Below are 23,435 nucleotides of genomic sequence, written 5' to 3' on the forward strand. Positions count from 1 at the left end.
TTTTTTTGGAAAAAAAATTAATATTTAGACAGTGGAGTTTTTATAGAAATATATTTCCTACTATCTATGGAAACTAGTTTTTGAAAATTTTGTTATTTAAAGAAAAACCAAAAATTCACTTTATTGGGGATGACTAGTTGAATTGTAACTATAGAAAACTTATTGTAAAATTTATTCTGAATGACTTTTCGATTTAGTTATAAGGGATATAGTTTTAAAATTTATTACAACAACAATATATTTCTTACAGCAAACAAGACATGTTTTAGAAATTAATGTTTTTACAGCTATTTAAAAAAAAATTGTAGCATGATTGATATTTTAAAGGATGTAGATAAAAAAAATAAAGGTAAAATCATCTCTTACAATCCAACCAGTCACGTTCATTAAGTTTTTCAACAAAATTGTTGGTTTTCTATTATTATTTTTCTTTAAAAGTATTTCTATTAATTTCATTAATCATGTTTTAGAAAAAATAACAGATATTTTATATCTTGAAATTAAAAAAAAATAGAAAAAAAAATCAACAAAAACATATTTTAAAACTAATTATTTTAATTAATTAATAGAAATATAGACAAAATACATAACCATAAAATATGTGTGCACCGCTTTGTTAAAAAAATATGTGTGCTCAAATTTCTTTGGAAACAAATTCATCAAATATCTGATATTAATATGTTTTATTTATAATGTTAAATTAATTATATAATAATATATTGTAGTATGTCTAAATATTAATTTAAATTTGTTTATAAAATTGAAATTTTAAATAAAATTTTATATAACTCTCTTGGTAATAATATTTATACTTTTATTATTCTTAGAAGAAATATTTTTTATTATTATCAAATTATTTATTAATTTTTGTAAATTTAAAAGTACTCCATTCAAGTATTTCAAAAAAGAAAACTAAAATCTACAACCAAAAAAAAACAAAAACTGAAAACTAAAGTCTATAAAGTAAAAGCTAACAACAAAATACTATAAACTAAAATTTGAAAACCAAACAAACAATCATCACTTTATTGACAAAGCATCGGATTTATGTAGGGATACAAACAAAATAAAACCAATGATTTGGTACAAAATGTACGATCATGCAATTTAGTCCTTAAGATTTTATAGAAAATGTATTTGACAAAATGAAAGATTATATAGAAAATGTACATCAGCAAGGACATTTGCTTGTCTTAATGACACGTAATCTAAACCAACCCACAAATTAAAGTTGATGTAATAAGCCCTCAAGATTCCATCCTCACAGCTGGAGACTGAACTTAAGTTTATTTTAATGATTAATACTCGAGAATTTATTGACAAGTAGATATTAAAGCAACTTCGTAAACATTTATATCAAGGAATGTTGCGCTATTTTCAAATTGATTAATGCAAGCAAGTCATATAACTTTTTTGACGATGGATATGTTGTAATTGCAAGTCTCCCACAAAAGACCAATTCAAATCCTAGTGCCATTATGTTATCATTCAAAAGAAAATTTAAAAGTGTTATCAAAGAACCAGAAAAGGAAAAAAAAGAGAGAGTAAGCATACCAAAGACCACGACGACGACAAAACTCATGCACGTTTTGTCGAGATATTTTTTTTTCTTAAAAGACCCGTGAGTTTTCCAAAGACGGTGATTTTAAAAATAATTCAGTAATGTTCAGGAATTTAAAATGAGTGAAAAAACTGAGAAGGCAGCAGGATTGGTCAACATTAGAATTTAGTGGTTGAGTTCCAAACTAAGAACATCATTAGTGGGGTATGCAACTCCCGTCTCTTAGTATTAATTAATTTTTTTTAAAAAATTAACATAATTATAAAGAAACGTATCTTAACTAGAGGAAATAAAAAACGCCTCTTCTGAGACACATATTGTTCTTTTGGTTGTTCTTGTGTGTGTTCTCTCTCCATGGAAACAAATCACCGCATCTCTCTATCTTCCCTCAACGGCAGCAAACCTGTCGACGGAAGCAAACCCATGCCTCTATCGATCGTAATCAAACAAGTTTACTGTTAGAGAAAAAGGTTAAGACTTGAGAAGTTTCTCTTCGATCTTTTTTATTCCCCTCGCCTCCAATCGCCCGACTTGTCTTCTGGCTCCGAGCTGATGATCAGTTCTTCGTATATAAGGAGTCCTAGGTGAGAGGCACAAAAAAAAAAACTTTTCCAGAGCAAACTTAGCACTTAGATCAATTAGGTAACTTTCTGTTTTTGTTATTTCGAGCTACGACTCAACTAGGTTCTGCAGTCTTAGGTTATTAGAACTAATGCCGACAACTCTTGTAGCTGAGGCTCCTACCTTGCTGTAAACGCTCATACGCAAATTCAGAATAAGACTTCTTTTTGCTCTCTTTTTACGATTTCATATATTTTCATTACTTTCATTCTCGTATTCTGATTGTTTGGCGTCTGGTTTAGCAGATATCCGAGACCTCTGAAAAATTAGGGTTTTCTTAACTTTCCTAATTTAACGGAAATCGACGGTGTGAATTTCGGTTCCCACACCTAGCTTAATCAATCTGATTTGATTTATTTGGCTTCCTAGCTCCCTGTGGATTCGATCCTTAAGTACTACAACTCGACCTCTTATTTGAGAGAGTATAAATCACTCCTTAGGATAGTTTGAGTGATATCAAGAGTTGATCTCTACAAAATATGTAGAGGTAAGGCTCATCCCAATAGTATATCTTCACATCTTTGTAGAACTTCTTCTTGGCATATCCCTCAAGACCCAATGACTGTCTTCCACAAGCTAAGTAGTTCACCAAATCAGCATACCAAAGACCTTTCTCTTCACCTGACTTTGCTTCTTCAAGCTTCTTCTCAGTTTCACAAACTGCCATCACTGCTCTAATAGCCATAATATGCTCCTCAGGAAGTCCTTCATCAATAGGAATCCCACACTCAATTCTCAGCGTAGACAAATGATCAGCTACACCATTCTCAACTACGGGCTTGTCTTTGATCTCAAGGTCGAACTCTTGTAGCAACATGATCCATCTCAACAGCCTTGGTTTAGCATCCTTGTTGGCCAAAAGGTGTCTCAATGCAGCATGATCTGTGTAGACAATGACTTTTGACCCAACCAAATAGCTTATGAACTTCTCAAAGGTATATATTATAGCTAGCAGCTCCTTCTTACTTGTAGCATACTTCATTTAGGCTTCATCAAGAGTTCTACATGCATAGTAGATCACATGAGTCTTTTTGTCTTTCTTCTGACCAAGGACAGCTCCCACAGCATAGTCACTAGCATCACACATGATCTCAAAGGAAAGATCCCAATCTGGTGGCTGCACAATAGGGGGGGGGGCACTAATCAGCTTATCCTTTAACATCTTGAATCCTTCTAGACACTCCTCATCAAAGTTGAATACAACCTCCTTGCATAGAAGCTTGGTCAATGGCCTAGCTGTCAAGAAGAAGTCTTTGATAAACCTTCTATAGAATTCGGCATGGCCAAGAACACTTCTAATGTCTTTCACTGTCATCGGTAGAGCTAACCCAACCATCACATCAATCTTGGCCTTGTTTACCTCAATATCCTTCTCTGAAATCTGGTGTCCAAGCACAATCCCTTCCTTAACCATAAAGTGACACTTTTTCCAATTCAGCACAAGGTTAGTGTCTTCACATCTCTTTAGGATCCTACAACGATTGGACAAACAAGCAGAAAACGAAGATCTGTACACAGAGAAGTCATCCATAAACACCTCCACAACATCCTCTATACGATCAGATAAAATAGACATCATGCATCTTTGGAAAGTGGTTGGAGCATTACATAGCCCAAATGGCATCCTTCGATAAGCAAAGGTACCATAAGGGCATGTGAATGTCGTTTTCTCTTGATCATTTGGATGTATGGGGATTTGGAAGAACCCTGAATACCCATCAAGAAAACAATAATATGGATGATTTGCAAGTCTCTCTAGCATTTGGTCAATGAATGGCAATGAAAAATGATCCTTCCTAGATGCTGAGTTAAGTTTTCGATAATCAATGCACATTCTATGACATGTTATTATTATAGTTGGTATTTATTCATCTTTGTCGTTTTAACAACAGTGATACCACCTTTTTTTGGAACAACATGCACAGAAAATACCTATTTACTATTGAAAATAGGGTAAATCACACCATCATCTAAGAGTTTGAGAATCTCTTTCTTTACAATATCCTTCAAGTTGGGATTCAACCTTCTTTGATGTTCTATAGAGGTCATAGATTCATCCTATAGATGTATCCTATGCATGCACAAAGAAGGTGATATCCCTTTAATATCATCTAGTGAGTAGCCTATTGCCTTTCTATACTTTTTAAGTTCATTCAAAAGTTTAGACAATTCAGTTTCATTCAGTTCACTACTCACACTGAAAGGATAAGTCTCATTAGGTCCAAGAAATGCATACCTTACACCAAGGGGAAGAGGTTTAAGCTCCAGTTTTGGTGCCTTGAGTTCGCTCCAGTCATCTTCTTGGAAGTTCTCTTGTTGATCCACTAAGGCAGCATGATGAACTTCTTGTAGAAACTTTATGAAATCGTCTTCTCCACTTTTCTCCTTGTGGTAGTCCAACATCTTCACATACTTTGCACTCTCCTCATCTTCTATCAATTGAGTCTCTCTTTCAACTGTTAGGGCATGTTGAAGAGAGTCCTCAATAGCCAATTCCTCCAAGTACTCATCAGCTAGAGCTTCCATCTCATCAATGTAGAACACTTGGTTTTAAATAGTGGATTTCTTCATCACCTCCTTAATGTCGAAGTGTAGAACCTTCTTTTGCTAATATGAAGATCTATCTTCCCTTCTTTAACATTCACAACAGCTCCTGATGTAGCCAAGAAAGGTCCACCTAAGATCAATGGGTCTGTTGGTTCTTCATCCATCTCAAACACCACAAAATCTGTAGGGATCTACAATTCCCAACAATCACATGGAGGTCTTCTAAGATACTTATAGGAATCTTCACCGAGCGATCAGCTAGCACAAGAGAAAGTCTACACTTCTTGTATTGTGTAAACCCAAACCTTTTAGCAATGGAGAGAGGCATAAGGCTCACACTTGCTCCCAAATTACATAGACACTTCTCAAAAGCCAATTTCTCAATGACATAAGGTAAAGAAAAACTTCCTGGATTTTCAAGCTTCTTGGGGATAGTTAGCCTTTGGATAATAGCACTACATTCATGAGTAAGAACCACCATGCCTTCCATCTCTTTCTTCTTTTTAGTCACAACATGTTTTAGGAACTTGTTGTATTGATGCACTAGCATGAAGGCATCAATAATGGGCATAGTAATCTAAGCTTCACTCATTTGCTTCTGAAACAAAGCCTTGTATTGCTACAAAAGCGTCTCTTAAATCTACAGGGGAAGGGAAGTTTTGCTTCATATGTAGGATGAATGAATGGAACTCCTTTTGATGAAGTAGCAGCTTCATCCTTGTTCACAACCTTCTTCTCCTCTCCAACCTTTCCTTTCCCTTTAGCTTCAACTATCTTTTCCAAAATCTCTTCAATAGTTTTCTCATCCACAATAACCACATCATCATCCACATTGATGACCATATCCCCACCTTGCTTCTTATTATCCTTAATGCGAGCTTTAGGAGGCAATTGTTTACCACTCCTAAGGGTGATGGATTTCATTGTTTCCTTGGGATTTTGCTCAGATGTGCTGGGAAGTGATCCCATAGGGCGTTTGGAGTTACTACTCAAAGAAGCAAACTGGTTCTCCAAAGCCTTAAAGTTAAAAGCAAGGTTTGAGAACTTGTTGTAGAGATTATTATAGCTTCCATCAATTTTGGTGTGAGGATTCTTCAACTCATATCCAATGTGCTTCTCACTTCTAGTTTGGGACTCCAAAATCTGTTTCAACATTGCATCAGTCCTACTTTCTTGTGGAGCAGAAGTAGAAGATCCAGTGTGGCCTTGTGTATATGATATACCTTGGATTTGACCCATTTTTATCCATGGTATATAAGTATTTTACTATATATATATCTATGTTTTCTACTCTTCTAGGTATGTTTTCAGGTTCAGGTGCATTTCGGAGTAAAGCTATGACTTTGGAGCATTTTGGAGCTTAAAAGACATTTCATCCGAGCTAACCACTTAGAGGTCGACGAGAGGAAGAATAATCGATCGATGCGCATCAGTGCTGACGATCAATATCAGGAAATGCCTCGACAGATGAAGATTAATATCGATCGATGTACACAAGTACCGTCGATCGATGTCGAGACACGAGACGCGACATTTTGGATTCAGCAGACTTAAAAACCAAGGCCAAGCCAAATTACCAAAATGCCCTGACGAGTTTTTAACCTAGTAGAATATATACTGCCTAGTATTTTTGACGGCAGAAAAAGAGAGCTTTTTCTAGACCTAGTTTTGTTACAAGTTTCATTTGGGAGAGAAGATCACTTGTGATTGGAACTCCTTGTTTCTATTTCTTTTCATCTATTCTATGAGTTTCTATTTATCTATTGATATGAATTGCTTTGCTATGTCTGAGTAGTTCAACTGTTAGATCCAGGGTTCAGATAGGTTTGTGGGATTAGCCCCAAACTATAGATATGCCTTGTTGTGATATTCATGATAGATTTGTATTCATTGCTTGTTTTAGCCTAGCTAACTAGAATTTGATCATAGGATTGCATATTCAAGCACCCTTGTTATCCCATCTTGACATCTATCTATCATATTAGGATTGCTAGAGAAGGCTAACCGCCAATTTAGAATCTTAGTAGGGCATTTCATACTCGCGCATAGGCCTGGCTAGAACCCGTCGATCGATGTCCTCAACTGACAATCGATCAATGTTGGCAAAGGTGTATCGGTCGACGTCTTAATAGACTATTGATCGACACTCTCTTGTGTCTGCATACTAACCGGTGAGACACAAGATCTAGTCTGTTAACCAGTGGTACATGCGACAGCTGATCACTGAGTTAAGCGAATGAGCTCTAATATATCATGCATGCAACAGTTAGGCATCTATAGGTATTATAATCTCCAACACCTGAATAGTGGCCCTGCATCTAATATCATTTCCAACCAAGTTACACTTATTATTTACTCGCTTGTTACTATTGTTATTTCATTAAAAAATTTACAACCTTTAGAATTAATAAACACTAGATTTAATTGTTCCCTAGCTCCTTGTGGATTCGATCCCTAAGTACTACATCTGAACCTCTTTTGATGAGAATAACACTCCTTAGGGTAATTTGAGTGGTATCAAATTTGGCGCCGTTGCCGGGGAGCTTTGATCGCCATTAGATCTAGTTTTATTGATTCTTATTCTTTTTTTTTACCTCCTTTCTAATAAACTTTTTCTTGTCTTTTCAGGTGCATGCCCAGCGGTACCAGAAGCAACAAGGAGAAAGACTTGCTGTTCTCAAACGATCCTGCTCATTTGGAACGCACCATCCGTAGAGGTCAACGTTCCACATCGCTCGACGCAACCATCGATCAATATTCGCACCGCAACGAAAATTCAGGAGCAGGAGAATATTCCCTCCCCAACTAGGTTTATAAATACCTATATAAATCATTTTACACCTCCGAAACCACCTACACACATCAGAGCAAACACACAAGCAAAAAAGATGAACATTCTTTCTTCTACATCAACAGAAAAATCAATGAAGAGCAATCATCTCAAGAACAAAAGTTCTGCAGAAATTACACTGCCATCGATCGATGTAACTGTATCTACATCGATCGATACTACTCTAAACCCTAATCTTTCTATTTCTAAATTGAATGATTATGAAAACACCGATTACGGTTTTCTAACACCTGATGAATTTGGTATTTTCAGGGACCCAGATGGCAACGCACGTGCAATGGATGGAAGGATTTTACAAGTGTCCAGAGAGGACATAGCAGACATCCTTCTAGTAGCCAATGGACCTGACAACCTATTCTCACAGCAACGTGGCACTCCAGACGTCATTCAAACAGATCCTAACAACCACGCAGGAGTCGCCACAACAGAGACCAACCCAGATCTATCACGCCAACCAAAAGGGCAAGCATCGATCGACGGTACAACGGAGACATCGATCGACAGGGTAACACCAACGTCGATCGATATAGATGAACCGACGTCGATCGACAGACGGTATGAATGTGGGAACCGCACTTTCGACATGTACGGAGCCAGAGAGTTCACTTGGGAACAAAGGGACGAGTATGGAGTCTACAGAGATGAGCGTGGACACGCACGAGACGTAGCTGGTGAGATGATACCTATCACAAAGGATAACATCAGGAAAATACTGGAAAGAGCATCTCTTTTTGAGGAGAGCCACATCTGTCTTCCAGAACATGCCACTTCCTTCACACTCACAAGACTGGCACCAGAACTCTACACCAAAGAAGAAATCGATGAGATGGTGTTTGGTATTTGTGGAGCTTAGGAGAAACTGGGAGAGGAGCTCAAAACATTGGTAGAAGATACACATCAGCCTTTGGATAGAGGCTACAATGAGCTTTTCAGATGTATGGCAGAAATGAGGACAGAAATTGAGAGTTTACGTCAGCAACTTGAGAAGGAAGCTACGACCTCAACATCGATCTACGCACCACATGCAACATCGATCGACGTCAGTCTTCCTACAGCTCAGATCCCTGCAGAACCGCAATGTTCAACACAACACAGGGATGAATAGGAAGTCTCATACATCGACACAAGGATGAACGACGTTTACTGCCCTCTCAACAACAACGTGGACTGGCTAAGCACTAAAATCGAGCTACTACAACAAGATCTGGACACCATTCGCAAGAAGGACTAACAACCAGCCACATCGATCAACATGTGTACTTTCACATCGATCGACATGTGTACCTTCACATCGCTCGACGCCAAAGTCTCAGCCATGAATGAGAGGCTGAGGACTTACGAGGATATGCATGACCGTTTATATCACCAGTCATGATTGATTTAAACAAATGGTCTAGTCAATTACTTCATGCCCAAAAGGATGTTGAGAACATTACTAATCAAAGTTTTTTGCAGGCAAAATCAGCATCGATCGACAAGCTACGAGGGCCTTGGATCGATGGCAAGAAACCTATGGAGTTACTTCCTTACACAGCAGCAGAGGTTGACAAGATCACATCCAAGATCTACACTGCTCAAGACACCATTGAGGAACGACTTGACAAACGCTGTGATGACATCTACTTTCCATTCGACAACAAAATCAGTGGACTAGACAACCACGTAGAATGGCTACAGAAAGAAGTCAAGCCATTCAGAGGCAACTCGTAGCTCAACATCAGATATCACCATCGATCGACAGGACGCTAGCGAAATCGATCGATGGCAACTCGCCGAGATCGACCAACGAACACATAATCGCATCGATCGACGCCGAGTCTACCCCAATCGGCGAGCAGCTGATACATAAGACAGTATAGTCAATGCAAAAGGAACTGACAGAACTTTCAGCATACGCCTATGACAACATAGGCTGGCACCAGGTCAGCATTGACAACATTCAAGAAAGGCTACAGAATATCTCCAAAGTACTTGAGATGATGGATGAAAAATGGACAAGAAATGATGAGGCCACAAGAAGTTTCATTGCATCTTGGTCCAGAATGCGCAGAGATGACGTGGATGCTTGCTTTCCAACAAGCAGCTGCTTCTCCAGGCAATAGCCAATCACTACCACAGTCAAGCTAAATGACTATAACCAAGAGCTGAGTGGGAGGTAACCCACTATTAGGTATTTTACTTTGGTTTTATTAGCTAGCATTTAATTTCTTTCGTTTTATTTCTTTCAGATTTAGGAGACCCACCGACGACGAGACGTCGACATCGTTCGACATAGGCAACCACACGACGATCAATGTAGCACTTACACATCGATCGATATCTAATCCGGTCAGATGTATCTTCGTTACTTGTTACATTTCGTACATCATAAACTATTCATCATAACTCCAGCTGAGTTACACTGGGACAGTGTAATTTAAGTCTGGGGGAAGATTCACTGATATAATTTATTTTATTCTTATGTAAAAAGGAATTTCAAATAAATTATGCTTAGCTATTGAAAATAGGGACTATAATTCTATATTGATTTAAACATGAATATCTAACCAATCTTTAGCACCATTTTAGATTTACTGATTGCAAATAGCACTAAAGATGCTAAAGCGGATCAACCTATCAACTACACACTTACCTTGAACCGTATGAAGTAACCAAAGCTGATTTCCAACACTAAACCTGACATAACCGCTTGTCTTGGGGCTTGGTATACATGGGATCGGATTCTCCAGACAGGTCTGGAAGGTAACGTCTGGTTTAGACTATTTATCACATTTTCTCTCTCTAAATTTTCGACCCTAAATTAGTTAGTGAGTATTTAAAATATATATATATATATATATATATATATAAAATATAAATAAGATTTATTGTTTAATTAGGATGAGTCTGAACAGGACTTTGTGGCTAAAACCATTAAGGCTTGATTCATAAAGACTCAAATAAAAGAGTTCGAAACATGACTTGGAGGCGGCAATCTTCAAGGCTCGCTTTCGCAAAGAACTCTTCGATATAGGTCAAAAAGAAGTGAACAGAGCTTGGTGGCAACCACCATTAAGTTTTGATTCATGGAAGCCTGTCCAATCTTGGTCACTGATCCTGGACTTTGACTCAAGAGAGAAATTTAGAGAGAGAGAAACTAGGAACTAACTTTTACCTGCAGCTCCAGATACCTGTCTGAAATTCTTGCATCATGTGATCGATACTCCCAAGGTAAAGCATTCACTTTATATTTATGCTAAGAAATGAAATCAGTAGAGGGGATGTCAGAGGTGAATTGATGAGTTGTGTTATGTTAGAAATGGTTGCTAAGCTAGGATATTGCATAGTGTGCTTTGGTGATTAGGACTTTTTAAATGTGGTTGCAAAATTGTTGAGGAAAGATTTCTATGTTTTAAAATCTTAAATCCCTAAATATTTTCAAACCTCTTTCAGAGAGACTGCCTATATGTTTTGCTTGAGGACAAGCAAAAGGGTAAGTCTGGGAGAGTTGATATACCTTGGATTTGACCCATTTTTATCCATGGTATATAAGTATTTTACTATATATATATATATATCTATGTTTTCTACTCTTCTAGGTATGTTTTCAGGTTCAGGTGCATTTCGGAGTAAAGCTATGACTTTGGAGTATTTTGGAGCTTAAAAGACATTTCATCCGAGCTGACCACTTAGAGGTCGACGAGAGGGAGAATAATCGATCGATGTGCATCAGTGCTGACGATCGATATCAGGAAATGCCTCGACAGATGAAGATTAATATCGATCGATGTACACAAGTACCGTCGATCGATGTCGAGACACCAGACGCGATATTTTGGATTCAGCAGACTTAAAAACCAAGGCCAAGCCAAATTACCAAAATGCCCTGACGAGTTTTTAACCTAGTAGAATATATACTGCCTAGTGTTTTTGACGGCAGAAAAACAGAGCTTTTTCTGGACCTAGTTTTGTTACAAGTTTCATTTGGGAGAGAAGATCACTTGTGATTGGAACTCCTTGTTTCTATTTCTTTTCATCTATTCTATGAGTTTTGATTTATCTATTGATATGAATTGCTTTGCTATGTCTGAGTAGTTCGACTGTTAGATCCAGGGTTCAGATAGGTTTGTGGGATTAGCCCCAAACTATAGATCTGCCTTGTTGTGATATTCATGATATATTTGTATTCATTTCTTGTTTTAGCCTAGCTAACTAGAACTTGATCATAGGATTGCATATTCAAGCACCCTTGTTATCCCATCCTGACATCTATCTATCATATTAGGATTGCTAGAGAGGGCTAACCGCCAATTTAGAATCTTAGTAGGGCATTTCATACTCGCGCATAGGCCTGGCTAGAACCCGTCGATAGATGTCCTCAACTGACAATCGATCGAAGTTGGCAAAGGTGTATCGGTCGACGTCTTAGTAGACTATCGATCGACACTCTCTTATGTCTGCATACTAACCGGTGAAACACGACATCTAGTCTGTTAACCAGTGGTATATGCGACAGCGATCACTGAGTTAAGCGAATGAGCTCTAATATATCATGCATGCAACAGTTAGGCATCTATAGGTATTATAATCTCCAACACCTGAATAGTGGCCCTGCATCTAATATCATTTCCAACCAAGTTACACTTATTATTTACTCGCTTGTTACTATTGCTATTTCATTAAAACATTTACAACCTTTAGAATTAATAAACACTAGATTTAATTGTTCCCTAGCTCCTTGTAGATTCGATCCCTAAGTACTATATCTGAACCTCTTTTGATGAGAGTAACACTCCTTAGGGTAATTTGAGTGGTATCAGTATACTGATTTCCTTTGGAGAAGAAACCTTGAGAGTAGTTTTGTCTAGCTTGGTAACCACCTTGTTGGTTGTTGTAGAAGGGCTTTTGTTGGTAGTTTTTGTACTGAAAGTTAGGCTCCTTCTTGTACCATGTCCCATTAGCATTCACGAAACATAGCTCTTCTTGACTTTCTAGACCATCAACTTCATGAACCACAACTGTCTCCTCTTGTTTCTGCTCACCAACAAAGTTTACTTTCTCTTGTTTGGCTCTATCTGAAAGAAGCAAATCCATCTTATCTTGTAGAGCCTTCAACTCTCTCCTTGTGTCGTTGTAGTATAGTGGTAAGTATTCCCGCCTGTCACGCGGGTGACCCGGGTTCGATCCCCGGTAACGGCGCCAAATTTGATAAGGATGTTTCTATCCTAAGTCAAATCATTGTAGTATTTAAGAGTCAATCCAATTCTAAGTGGTTTCAGTGCAAAGAGAATACAAGTGCATACTTAACCTAAGTGCACTCAATGTAATGAAGTGAAGTGATTGAATTTAACTACCATGACTCTAAGACAACAAATTAACAAACTTTCAAGCAATGGGATAAAAGAGGAATCATGGGTCTAGGAATTTGATTTCAAATGACTAAGATCCGATCTAAAATGGCAAGGTATCAATCAACATATTTCCTTAAGTCTAGACAACAATCCTAAACAAGTTCTTTGTCAAGATAAATGCTCATTTACTCTCATTGATTAAACATCAAATGCCTTTGGTTTGTGTCAATCAAGCAATCATTAAGAACATGTCATTTAACTATTTAAGATTCCCTAACATCAAATGCCTTTGGTAAGTTAAGCAAAGAGCAAGTTGAGTTGGCTCAGACATTTCATCGAACACCTTCCGGATAATGACATGTCTAGAGTTCTAATCTAAAGAGGCCAACTCTAGACTAGCATTAATATCACTCAATCAAGCAAGGAAACATATTAATGTAACTCTAAACACTCTAGATCATCACTTAATCATCATAATCATCCTGACCCATGAATCCAAAGATGACTACTCACTAATTGTCATGATAAACCCAATAATCAATGATGATTTAAGGTTAGTCATGATTAGTGATCAAGATAATCAAGCAAACACAAGATATCAAGATGAAAAGAAGCTAAAGATTGAATCTTTCACCAAAATAGGTTTGTGTTTGGATGGAAAACAAGATATGTCCTAAGATTAGGTCTAAGAAACGTTTATAGTAGCTTAAAATCGAACCGGGTCAACCCAACAAACCTGGATTGACCCAAACACAAATGGGTAAATATATGGTCAAACTCTGAAATGTTGACTTTTTGAACTCGCAGTGGCTTCACAAAACCGCTCCACTAGGCCGCTGAGGCTCTCGCAGTGGATTCCTGCAGTTTACGTCATGTCGTTGTGGTCATCAACAAACCGTTGGGAGCTTCACAACGGCTTCCTTGCTTCGTCTTCAGGCCGCTGCAACAAGTATATATGCGGCATGGAGTGGGGTATTTTCCCAGCGGCTTTAACACACAGCTGCGTAGGGCCGCTCCCACACTTACTCTCCATCCCTCGAGCGCTTGCAGCGGATTTTCGATGGGTCACAAGGCCGCTGGGACAATTGATCATCTCGTCTCATGCTCGAAAATCATCAATCTTGCCTCCAAACAATCTCTAAATGCTCCAAAGTCACCATTTGACATCTTGATCACCTGATAAGGACATAAAGCATAGCTGAAGGAGAACTCCTCGTACCATGTGCAAGTTTGTCCGCCAAGGTGTTTTGTGCTCTTGGAATATGTCTGATCCGGAAGTCAGGGAAGAAAGTTTTACCGTGGCTGAATTCTTCCATGTGTGTAGAGGAAGCTGGCCATTCTTCAGGTGTCGACACCATCTTCACCAATTGAGAACAATCCATCGCAAAAACTACATCAGAAAATTGCAGGGTCTTCATGCACTACATTGTCCAAATTAGTGCTTTACACTCAGCATGCAGGGATGACAGGCTTCTACGAAGATTCGCCGCCCCCATCATAACATCTGTCGAGCCACTCTTTCGACAAAACCACCCTTGTCCTGTCAATATGTCATCTTCTTTCCAGGCTCCATCAATAGAACAAACTCTAGTATTTTCCAAGGACATATAATCCGTCTGTTGTAAGTTCCCATGCTGGGAATTTTTAAGAGGTCGGTTCACTAATAATTGAGCCTCCATCCAAACCGTACATTCCACATCAGCTAGCCGAAGAATCTCCAACGGGTTTCCATTCCTGTTCGAGTAAATCTTATAATTTCTTTCCTTCCATATATACCATAGTATCCAAGGGAAATAACTAAAGTCATCTTCCTTCGGCAGTGTCCAGAACAGATAATCCATACTGGTGAAAACCAAAGATGATGGAAAAATTGCAGGAGAGGACGGGATCCTTGAAAGTGTCCATGTTTGTAGTGCTGGGGAACATTTGAAAAGTACATGATTAATGGACTCCTCATCTGCCCCACACATACTACAGCGTGTGTCACAATCAATTCCCCGTGCCTTAAGGTTTTTTAAAACTGGTAGCGTACCAGATAAAATTTGCCATACAAAACGTCTCAACTTTGGAGGACACTTCAGTTTCCAAAAAAATGCCAACAAAGGTTTTATATTTGGTCCAAAAGATAAACTTCTTTGAACTCTATCTGGATATAAAGATATAACCATGCACCCTGATTTGACCGAATATTTACCAGACTCCGTAAAACTCCATCCAAATGTGTCTGGTTTATGGAATCTACTGACCGCCAGACCCCTAATTAGTTTCACATCATCAGGATGTATATAAGCATTTAGCAAATCCACATTCCATGAACGATCAACCGGATTGATGAGATGTTCCACCCTTAAAGAAGGATTTAAAAATTGAGTAGTAATTTTTTTGGTAATGCTGACATCGGGCAAGGAGCGGGGATCCATGGATCGGTCTATACAGAGATAGACTGTCATGTTCCCACTCTTTTGATTAGTCCTTTTTTAACCAGAGATCTAGCTGAGCAGATACTTCTCCATCCATAAGAGGATGAGTAAGATCTGTGTTCGTCCAAAGGATCGGTATTCCGATAATATCGTCTTTTGAAAACCTTTGAGAACAAACAATCTGGTTTGTCCAATAAACGCCAGAATTGTTTAGCCAACAGGACTGTATTGAAATCTTGAAGATCTCTAAAACGTACTTGTTATTTTCTTCGTTACCCCTTTAGGAAGACTGAAACATGACATGACATGTGTTGGCATCGATGAAGCCACTGATTTAATTAATACTTCCTTTCCCCCTCTTGTAAGAAACCGAACTGTCCAACCATTCACTTTATTATTTACTCGTTCATTTAGGAAGTCAAAGATTTGTATTTTTGATCCCCCTAGACTCTCCGGTATGCCCAAATAAGTCCACATCCCTCCCAAATTAGTAATACCAAGGATATTATGAATATCCAACCTTATATTATCTGGAACCTTGTGACCGAATTGCACCGAGGATTTCTCAAAATTAAATTTGTTGTCCAGACACCGCCTCATAGTCTTTAAGGAGTTTTAATATAACCCCACATTCCTCCGTAGTGGCCTTACAGAAAAATAAACTATCATCCGCAAATAGAAGATGAGAAATATATGGGCTTCCTCGTGCAATTTTAAGCCCGTTAGGCGTTTCTCTCTTTCCTCTTTCCTAATATTAGCTATAAGAGCCTCAGTACAAATAATAAATAAGTATGGTGACAATGGATCACATTGCCTTAAGCCTCTCTCCGGAACAATATGCCCTTTTGGTTGTCCATTTAAAAGGACCTTATAATTAACTGAAGAAATATATTGCATCATGAGGGCCACCCAATCAATAGAGAAACCCATCTTCAACAATAACCGCTTGTCAAAAGACCACTCAACTCTGTCATAAGCCTTACTCATGTCTGTCTTAATTGCCATAAATTTATCTTTGCATGAATTGTTTGTACGAAGGCTATGAAACATCTCCTGAGCAATGAGAATTTTGTCAGAAATTAATCTTCCAGACACAAACGCAGACTGAGTTTCTGAAATCAAATTTGGTAATAAACCTTTAAGACTCTGGCATACCTTTGAAATAATTTTATATCCCACGTTACATAAACTAATAGGTCTCAACTCAATCATTCTATTTGGTCTAGACGTATTTAGAATAAGACAGATATTTGTCATGTTTAGTTTGACATCAAAAACTCCTGATGTAAGGAAATTATTAACCATATCCACCAAATCTTTTTTAATGATTGACCACGACTGTTGATAAAAAAGTGCAGTCATTCCATCCGGACCAGGGGCTTTATCCGGGTGCATCATGAAAAGTGATGTTTTCACCTCGTCCTCCGTGGCCTTAGCCATTAGTTTTTGATTTTGAACTTCCGTTATCGAGTTCGGGACTTCCTCCAAGAAACTATCAAACTCTTCAGGAGAAGACGTATGAATCAAATCTGTAAAATACTTAACTGCTACCTCCTCTACCTTAGATTCCAAACTAACCTAGTTACCTTCATCATTATATAGACCAATAATTATGTTCTGAATCCTCCTTTGTTTAGTGAGGGCATGGTAAAATTTTGTGTTTCGATCACCGCAAGTATGTCATTCCGTCTTACTCTTTTGTTCCCAATATTGTTCCTCGTCCCGATATGCTTCATGTAATTTCCAAGAGACCTCTAAAACCTCATCATTTGTCATTGAAAAAGACATTTATAATCCAAAGGTTAATTAATCTAGACTTAAGTTTTAGAGTTGAGGGGTGAGGTATGATTTTTGGAATGTGAAATTTAGGATTTTAATAAACGTATAAATAAATAACTACAAGTTTTTAAAAATTTTGAATTTTTTTTTTAAAAAATAGTTTCAATTTTTTTTTGAATTTTAAAAAGAAATTATGAAAAAAAAAATTAGAATTTGAAAAGTATAATAAGAAAACATTAAAAAAATCGTATTTTTTATTTAACTAATTATTTATTATATATATATAACAAGGGTTTAAGAGTCTTTTACCTATTAATGAAGAATATATTTTTGAAAATGTATTTTTAGTAGTAGTAAACATGAATAATTGTACTAACAAAGTTGTAAACATGAAAATTCTCCAAACAATGTTATAAACAAAATGTAGAATAACAAAAAAGAAGAAGAGAGATTTGTTAGCGATATTTTGTACATACAATGAACGATAGTAAAAAAAGAAATTGACAGATTTTTTTTATGCTCACAAAACTCAAGCTTCAAAAAATAGTTGAAACAAAATCATGGAACTCCAACCAGTGGATCACAGTAATACACCATCAAATATTTTCAAAACTACCACAAATTCTTCAAACCAAATTATAGATAATGTTGCACAAATATCAAATAACTCGCGCGAAGCGCGTACATACCACTAGTTTATAGTATATAATAATAATGTAGTATCGTGTGTTGGATAATATATTAAAAGTATATTTTATATGTATTTGTAAAGTTTTATCATTATTAGTAACTTTTGTTAATGTAAATAAATAAATTTTAAGGATTTTTTGATGATTCATGGTTGGAGTAATCAACCTTCAAATCCTCGTTTTGAGGTTTTGCCCCCTTTAGAGCATCTCCAACCCAAGACCTTATTTTAAAGGGAGCAAAACCTCAAAATGAAGATTTGAGGGGTGGTTACTTCAACCATGAATCCTCAAAAAAATCTTTAAAAGTTTATTTTTTTGCATTATAGTCCTCAACATTAACAAAAATTACTAAATAAGAATAAAACTTTACAAATACATATAAAACATACTTTTAAATATTATACAACGTACAATATTACAATATTATATAATAAAAATAATACAAATTACATATATAGTAAAACAACACACATACACACAAATTTTAGAAATTTATATTATGTAAGTTGCTTTAATTTATGTTAAATTTGTTTAATACATTTTTGTTATGTGTGAGCTTTATTTAATAATTTTTCTCTTTGTGTGAATTTTTTTTTTTGTGTGAGATTTAATTAATGTATTTTTCTATTTGTGTGAATTTTATTTTAATGTTATGTAATATTTATTCTATTTTATTTTATTTTGGTATATTCAAAATATTCTAAATAAAGTTAGTGGATCTATTTATGAAAAAAAATAGCTATAAAGACTAAAAAAAATGAATAGTAGTTTTGAGGTTTTAAATAGTAAAACCTCAAATTTGAGGTATCACTATTCAAAACCTCAAAAATTGAGGATTTAATATTGGATTGGAATGACAAAAACCTCAAAATTTAAGGATTTGAGGTTGGGTTGGAGATGCTCTTAAAACCTTAAAATAAGGTTTTGAGTTGAAGATTCTCTTATATTTATCATCTTCGAGTTTCGATTGAAAAGAGAGAGAGATAATTGAAGAAACCGTAATTACAGAAAAGATGTTTAATCGATTATGTTCCGAGAAATCATCAGGCAGAAAGCCTATATCTAAAAAAAGAGATTAAATCCAAATGCCTTTCCCTCGCTCTAAAAATTCTTCTTTCTCCTCTTACTAAAATATTACTTATTATTTATATATTTTTAAATAGAAAACATGGGTCCAAAGTGGTAAAGACTTTAAAACCCTTAATGAATTTTGATAATTACTAACCCAACCACTTCTTAGTCGGGTTATCCACCCATATCAAATTAAAAAAAAAATTCATAAATTTAAGGGCAATTCTTTCAAATAGCCATTTTTAAGTTTTTGTCACAAAAATAGTCCTCAAAAAAATGAGCAAAACAGTTTCTTTTTATTTTGAAAATTTTAATATTTATTTTTTATTTTTAAAAATTTGAAACCATATCCACAAAACTCCACCCATTAGCTATAAATCCTAAGTCTAAATTAGTTAACTATAGGGGTAAAATATATTTTTACCCTTTAATAAAAAAAATTTTAGTCATTTTTTTCATTGAGAGCTATTTTGTAACAAAAACTTAAAGAGGGCTATCCTAAAAAAATTTTTAAATTTTTTTTTTTAAATTTAATTTAAAACAAAAGAAAAAATCATAAACTTGGGCCTCCACACCTTTTCTCTTCGTCGTCTACCCATCCGACTCCTCCATTTTTTTCTGCAATCAAAAGAAATGAAATCTGCAAAGTCCATGGAACTAGCTTAGTCTTTATTTGAGACCGAGGTCTTCACGGCAAGCGTTTTCTCGGCATATATTGAGCAATTTCTTTTTGATTCTCTCTATTTTGTTTCCCGATGAGCATTTTATGTGCCGTGTCATACACCGATTTCTCTTCGATTCTCCCCAGTTTGCTTGCAAACGTTGATTCTGAGGCAGAGATGAAGGGCACAGAGGCTAGCCATCACAAGCTCTCAAACGGAAGCTCTTCGATCAATCTGAACATCACAAGCTCTCCAATCGAAGGAGACGGTTGCAGTGGAAGACCTAGTCTTCTTTTTCTCATTAAGAGCTCCAAGACCATTCTTCTCCATCAAAGATCCTTTATGTGCCTTTTGTAGAGGTTTTTGTATAAATTGTATCAATTTGGAGGATTTCACTTGACGTTTCAATTAGAAGACGACGGCCCAAGCGCCCAGAAGCCGATGGCTGTATCTGAAGATCAGAGCTGCAAGGCAGTTTTAGAGAGGGTAATTTTTTTGGACAATCCGTCAAAAGAAGAGTTAGCTTCATGTTTTACGGATGTTATGACTCAGATAGCTCAAGACGTAGGTCTTTTCAATACTTTCTTTAAAGATCTTATTCAAATGATTGTAAGCGGATATTGATACAGAGTGCTGTATTGTTTGCTTTCGTTTTGCAGCTTACGATGTCAGGGGATCACCGTTCTCGCATAACAAGATTGGTCAGTATTTCTACCTTGTAGCGACTGGTTGTGGGTTTGCCCTATCCATTTTGTTTATATTTGTTGATGCATCTCCTGTCTAACTTGATGGGATCGATATTGTTCAGGAATCTGAACTGGTTTGAGAAGTTGAAAGGCCTACCTTATGGTATCACTTTGTTCAAGTAATACTTTGAGGTCTAAGGATAGATTTTCTTTAAGTTTCAGTTAGCTACAAAGGAATCAAATATTATTAGTTGATATAGGATCTTCTGATGTCTTTAATAACAGGGAGGCGAGTTGTCAGTGCATCTCCAATGGTGCATCAAAATGAGGGAAAACATCAAAAAATGAGGGAAACTCATCTCCAATGGTACATTATTTTGAGGGAAAAAATAAGTATATGAACAGTATTACATCAAATTTGAGGGAACACTATTCACAACCTCATTTTGATGTCAAGCTTTTTTTATTTACATAATGATCCTTTATTTTATGCATAAACAAAACATTAACACTAAACATAACTTTTATAACTTTATACCCAATATGTATATACTTATTAAACTTCTTAAAATAGAATTACCAATAATTAATTATTAAAATATAATTAATAATTTAAAATTTTATAAATTATACTATATAATTTAAAAAAAAATAGAAAACAATACCATTGAGATACATAAGTAATACAAAGTTTAAAAAAACACAAGAAACGTAATACAACATTTAACAACTCTAAACATAAGACAAACTTAATACAATATGCAGGCTGTAGCGGATCACCAACTATTATTCTTGAAGCCGTAGCAGATTATGATCTTTGGATATGGCATGCATATTTTGGTATGCCGGGCACCAATAATGATATCAATGTGTTAGAATCTTCTCATCTTTTCTCCAATCTTGCTCAAGGTATTGCTCCTCCTGCTCAGTATGTCATTCAAGGAAAAGAATATAATCTGGGTTATTATTTGGCTGATGGAATATATCCAAAATGGTCTACCATAGTGCAAACTATTCAAGAGCCTGTAGGTCCTAAAAATAAATATTTTGCTATGCAACAAGAAGCATGCAGAAAAGATGTGGAACGTGCTTTTGGAGTTCTCCAGTCACGTTTTGCTATTGTGAAGGGACCCGTTCGTTTTTGGAAAAAAAGATGTGATTCATGACATAATGTTTACTTGTGTAATTTTACACAACATGAGAATTGAAGATGAGCGTGATCTCGATGCACCAATTGTAGTTGGAAGAGAAGTTTCACCTCCGGAAGTTGAAATAGCTGAAGACGAACCTACCCGATTCCAAAAGTTTTTGAGTCGGTTTAGACAAATCAAGGATAAAGAAGCTCATTTCTCTCTTCGAAATGCATTGATTGTTCATTTGTGGGAAAAATATAGTAAGAGTATTGTTTAAGTAAAATTATACTATTACTTTGTATGTTGTTATGTACTTTTATGAATGTAATAAATATTTGTTTTTTACAAGTTGAAGTTTGGTTAAATTGTATAATTTAAAAATAAGTGAGAATAATTTAAAATCTTATAAAATAAAGGTGTTCTTTGCAATATATAAAAAGTTGAAAAATGAATATAATAAGATTTGAAGGAGAAAATGAGGGGAACCATTGGAGCAAATCACAAACTCATTTTGAGTTTACTTCATTTTGAGGAAAAAAATGAGGTAAACCATTGGAGATGGTCTCAAACCATAAATTGTTGGCAATGCCGGTAAGACTTGAGCAAAAGGACAATGTTGACGCTCTTGTACAGAAGGTAAGCATGCTCCCCTGTCTTTCTCAGTGCATTAGTGATGAGGTTCTGTCTCTATTAATGTTAGTTGTGTTTGTGTATTCAGTTTCTTCGGCAAATTTCATGCTGAGACGTTCCTCGGCATCGTCGTCGGTCTAGAAGAGAGGTGAGTTGAGGAAGACAAGAACTGGGTCGACCGATCTTCATCGACAAGGAACCGTATCAGCCAGCAATAAATGGAGGTTTAAGCGGATTAGTGTGATATCATGTTTATTGCAGAGGCAAACTGAAGAGAATACGAAATAAACACATACAGTTTTGTAATCTGATCAAATTAAATATAGAAAAAGATTTAAATATATGTTAATATTTAATTATACACTCAATTTGAGCATGTTTCATTTGAAAAAAAAATTCTCATATTAAATTGCTTTTATAAAATGTAGGATTAAAGTTTAAAAGTCTTTTTTTTTTCTACAAAGACATTTTGTTTGTCAGTAAATATTAAGTTCAGGTAATATATCACATTACACCTTCCATCATTTACAAATAATTAAAAAGTATTAAAAATATTTATATCTTCTTATTTTAATTTTAAAAACGTTTTATGTTTCATAAAATTCTTTTTGTTTTCACATGTTAAAATAAAAAGTACACATGTAAAACATGTATGCACAGCACATTTAAAATAATAATTTACAAAAATACTCATGTAAAACATATAGCCATTGGGCAATTGTCAATAATAGCACTTTTTGAAGTTTATGTCTCAAAAATAGCACTTGAAGGAGAAAGTCACAAAAATGACATTCATTAAAGGGTAAAATATCCCTAATACCCTTGGTTTAAAATTAAATAAACAAATAAAAATAAATAAAAATAAAAATAAAAAAATAAAATAAAAAAAAAAGAAATTTTTTTTATAGTTCAGATTATATGTTTTCAGATTCGAAATTTTTATAAATTTTTTTTTTTGAAAATTTTTTTTTAATTTTTTTTTTGTAATTTTCTTTTTATAATTTAAAAATACGTTTTGAAACTGTTTTTAAAAATTTTTATTTTTTATTTTAGTATTTATTTTTTATAAAATTTTAAACCCTAATTCCAAAACCCCACCCCTTAACTCTAAACCCTAAGGTTTGGATTAATTAACCCAAGGGGTATAAGTGTATATTTACCTCTTTAATGAAACCTATTTTTGTGACTTTGAGCCTTGAGTGCTACTTTGGGAACAAAAACTTGGTTTGGTGCTATCCTAGTCTTTTTCTCTATAGCCATTATATACAAAAATTTAATATTCTAATTACAGTTAGTAATTCTTGGTAATCTTCAAGATAGTAGTAATACTACCTTACACATAGTAATACTTTGGCAAATTTTAAGTTTTATTAATAAAACCATATCCAAATAAAATATCCCCTATATATTAATCCTTGAGCATTACAACATATTTTCGTAGCCATATGTCATCAC

General features: G+C 35.5%; 1 long non-coding RNA gene and 1 other non-coding gene across 4 annotated transcripts; both read left to right on the top strand.

Annotated features, from left to right (window-relative positions):
• Positions 1-12,686: 12,686 nt before the first annotated feature.
• On the top strand, positions 12,687-12,758 carry TRNAD-GUC. Its single transcript has one exon. It is a non-coding gene; the product is annotated as a tRNA-Asp (tRNA).
• A 5,749-nt stretch (positions 12,759-18,507) lies between these two features.
• Positions 18,508-22,348, top strand: LOC106364197. 3 transcript variants are annotated; one of them, XR_007317246.1, is made up of 6 exons: positions 18,513-20,095; positions 20,191-20,232; positions 20,340-20,396; positions 20,478-20,584; positions 20,983-21,986; positions 22,069-22,348. It is a non-coding gene; the product is annotated as an uncharacterized LOC106364197 (long non-coding RNA). The 3 variants fall into 3 exon arrangements; XR_007317244.1 differs by having other exon boundaries at positions 18,508-20,095; positions 20,478-21,986; XR_007317245.1 differs by having other exon boundaries at positions 18,508-20,095; positions 20,340-21,986.
• Positions 22,349-23,435: the final 1,087 nt, after the last annotated feature.

The sequence above is a fragment of the Brassica napus genome, chromosome A10 (genome assembly GCF_020379485.1).
Source record: "Brassica napus cultivar Da-Ae chromosome A10, Da-Ae, whole genome shotgun sequence".
In the NCBI taxonomy this organism is placed as follows: domain Eukaryota; kingdom Viridiplantae; phylum Streptophyta; class Magnoliopsida; order Brassicales; family Brassicaceae; genus Brassica; species Brassica napus.